The 3633-nt window shown below is 38.6% G+C and overlaps 1 pseudogene; it reads left to right on the top strand.

Annotated features, from left to right (window-relative positions):
* The first annotated feature begins 1463 nt into the window (after positions 1–1463).
* Positions 1464–2921, top strand: LOC149156233 (suppressor of mec-8 and unc-52 protein homolog 1 pseudogene; annotated as a pseudogene).
* The last annotated feature ends 712 nt before the right edge of the window (positions 2922–3633 follow it).

The following is a 3633-nucleotide window of genomic DNA, read 5'->3' as shown; positions in this document are numbered from 1 at the left end:
AGAGTCACAAGAGTCAAGCATCACCCTTGTCTATATATACCCCTCCCATTGTATGAGCAAGGACTTTTCACCTTGGCTCCTCCCACATAGCCTTGAGAGTTTCAGTCATTTCTTTGAGGAGCGAGGAGTGGCTCAATGTCCCACTACTAGGACTAGTGATGTATGGTGTACATATGTGTCTTGGAACTTTTTCTTAGTACAAAATCATGTTAAGGCCAACACGTTTCATGCATGTTTTGTAGATGTTTGTAAGACTATTCTTTTGGCATTTGTAATGTGTTAGAGTCAATCTTCGCAGCCTGTCACCAGGGATCAACATGAGCTCTTACTATGTTTGGTTTGGTTAGATGTTTTTCACATGATATTTAGCACAAAACATGTCATAAGTCTGTTCATCAGGAGCAGCTCGGAAAGAGCTTTCCAACGGTATATTACACTCCAAAAACCGGCTCCCGGATCAAAATATATGACCAAATGAGTGATTGGCTCAAAGACCCTCCCGTGCAGTAGTTCAGGTATTGAATGATCCAGAGGAAACTAGGAAATGTCAGTGTTTGGTTTTGTGGCTGGACTATGATAGACAAGAAGAGACTTATTTCAGTATGAAGTTGGTGTTCAAATTATAGAAATATATAATGAGTAGGTTCTCAATCCGCTTGCAAGTGATGGTTCAAAAAAAAGTCTTGTGATCCGAGGCATATCCTAACTCAATGGCCTCAGTGTTCCTGATGCTAGTATGTTGCCTGTGGAATCAACACCAGATGCTTTAGATTTAATGAAAATTGGACAAAAGAACAGGGCAGTAGGTGCTACTGCTCTCAATGAACGTAGTAGTTGTTTTCACAGTGTCTTGACTGTACATGTGCAAGGAATAGACCTGTCTTCTGGAGCTATTCTTCATGGGTGCCTTCATTTGGTTGACCTTGCTGGGACCGAGAGGGTTAACAGGTCAGAAGTTACTGGGGATAGACTTAGAGAAGCACAGCATTTCAATAAATCTCTATCAGCTCTAGGGGATATCATATCTGCTTTAGCCAACAAAAGTTCTCATGTACCATATCGTAACAGCAAGCTTACTCAGATTCTTCAGGATTCCTTAGGTGCTGCACAAAGCAACATGGAGAGTTAGGAAACTTAAGGATCAGATTGCAACACTGAAGGATGTTGTTACAAAGAAAGATACTGAGATTGAACGCTTACAGACATTGAAAGAGTCGGGATTCCCTACTCAAAATACTAATTCTCATAGCGACAAACTTGGGACCGAAGGCCCAACCCAACTCTAAGTCTCAGTACCCCCTGCATCAACAACACACACAGCTAGAAGCGTAGCGTTTACACCTGGGCAATAAAAATAAAAAACAATCACACAGTTCGTTTCTAAAGCAAGGTTATTATCATGACATTCAATGTCAAGGGGATTAATTCCCATAGCGTGCGCTTGAATACTGAGTTATTTAGCAATGGTGACCAAGACCTTGAGTCATCTGTATGGGAATTTAAAGATGCCTTTTCGCAACATCATGATAAAAAGTGTTATAAAAATTGTACTACCATTTTGCAAAGAGAATTCTTTGCACCAAACATTTCAAACACTGCAAAATGAATGCCAGGTTTTCTTAATACTGTAGACAACCTTGAAACATTTGTAGTAGATATCAATAGTGGAAGATGGGATGTGATATTGCTACAAGTTGCATAGCTTAAAATTCCTAGAAAGAAACCAGAAGACTTGTATGAACAGATTGTATTGGAGATAATTTAACTTTGAGAATTAGATACTGCAAGAGCTATTCTAAGGCCAACTCAAGCAATGGGTTTCATGAAGCAAGAGCAACCTGAGCACTATCTACGCTTGGAACACCTTCTAGTTCGCACATATTTTGATCTTCGTGAGGCTTATCACGAGTCCTCAAAAGAGAAGAGGCGGTCACAAATCGTTTCGATTAATGGCCTTGATTGGTCAATCTTTGAAGTGGCAACAACATCGAGGATTACCTCCTCCAGGTACACAGTTTGATCTCTTCAGGGGCACTGCAGTAGTAAAGGCAGATGAGGAAGAAATGTATCTGACAACACTGGCACATACAATTAAATTTGGGAAACAAAGCCACCCAGAATGTGCTCGTTTCTCTCCAGATGGTCAATACCTTGTCTCTTGCTCAGTTGATGGATTCATAGGGGTCTGGGTCTACATCAGTGGGAAGCTTAAAAAGGATCTTCAGTATCAAGCTGATGATTCCTTTATGATGCATGATGATGCTGTCCTCTGTGTTGACTTCAGTTGAGATTCAGAGATACTGGCTTCTGGTTCACAGGATGGGAAAATTAAGGTATGGCATATACGAACAGGTCAATGTTTAAGGCGTCCAAAGCATGCACATTCTCAGGCCATTATAAGCCTTTCCTTCTCTTGTGATGGTAGTTGGCTTTTAAACACATCATTTGACAGTATTGCAAGAATACATAGGCTCAAATCTGGCAAAGCATTAAAGGAATTTTGTGGTCATACATCTTACGTAAATGATGCAATATTCACAAGTGATGGGGGTTGTTTTATTACTACTTCTAGTGATTGTACTATACAGGTTTAGGATGTGAAGACAACTAATTTTATTCAAACGTTTAAACCTCCACCTCCTCTCAAGGGAGGTGATGTATCAGTGAATTATGTCCACCTTTTTCCAAAGAAGTCAGAGCACATTGTAGTCTGCAACAAGGCATCATCAATCTATATCATGACACTCCAAGGGCACGTTGTCAAAAATTTCTCATTTGGCAAAAGAGGAGGAAACGCTAGTCAGCAGGACAAGTGTATTCGAAAAAGGTATCTCAAGTGCAGAGTCAATTATCTTTGCATACGGAGAGAGCACGTGTTCTCTCTAGAAGTCTTACAGGTTCAGCAGGACGTGTCCAGTTAAAGAAAGCAGCGAAGGTTGTGAGTCCATCTTCTTTGCGCCTCGAGGAAGATCCACCTGATGTTTCTCACAAAATCATCAAACATGAAATGAAGAACTTTGTGTCACTTATGCAATAAAAAGAAAGCCATCTCAAGAAAATTGTCCCAGATTCGAGGAAATGGAGTAAAAGGGGAAAATTAATTGAGAAAACTGAAGTGTCAGAGTTGTCAGGCACAAATCCAGCAGTGTTGAGGAAAATCTCAGATTTTAAGGATTAATATCAGTAGTCAAAGATTGAAATAACAGTAAAATGGCAGATTTTGTGGAATTCAACCCTTAAAGGAAGGAGATATTGACCAAAATTCATTAATTTTGGTTTTCAAAACAACTCTATTTTTCATAGTTCATGAGAGTTTTATTTAATTTTGTTTTACAGTTATGATATTGTTGTATGTTAGGATTTTATTATTAATTTTTATTCTATTTTTTATTTCCTATGTTGAGGAAATAAAAATAATTTTGTAATATTATAAATAGGATTAGTTTTGAAGATGTAAGGGTTCGATGTTTGCAACAGGAAGAAGCACTTGGACTGTGTAAAGTTTTATTGAATATCATAATAAAGCAGTTTTTTCCCTTTAGGCCTGGGATTCATCATGGTGCTTAAATGTTCAGTATGTTTTTTCTCTTGTAATTCATTTACACATTATGTTTTTCTCCTTTGTTTCAGCAT

This window comes from Pinus tabuliformis, chromosome 9, assembly GCF_031772625.1.
Source record: "Pinus tabuliformis cultivar Carrire ecotype Pingquan chromosome 9, CPIR1, whole genome shotgun sequence".
Classification (NCBI taxonomy): domain Eukaryota; kingdom Viridiplantae; phylum Streptophyta; class Pinopsida; order Pinales; family Pinaceae; genus Pinus; species Pinus tabuliformis.
The sequence above is the reverse complement of the archived record's forward strand: the minus strand, read 5'-3'. Positions and strand labels throughout refer to the sequence as shown.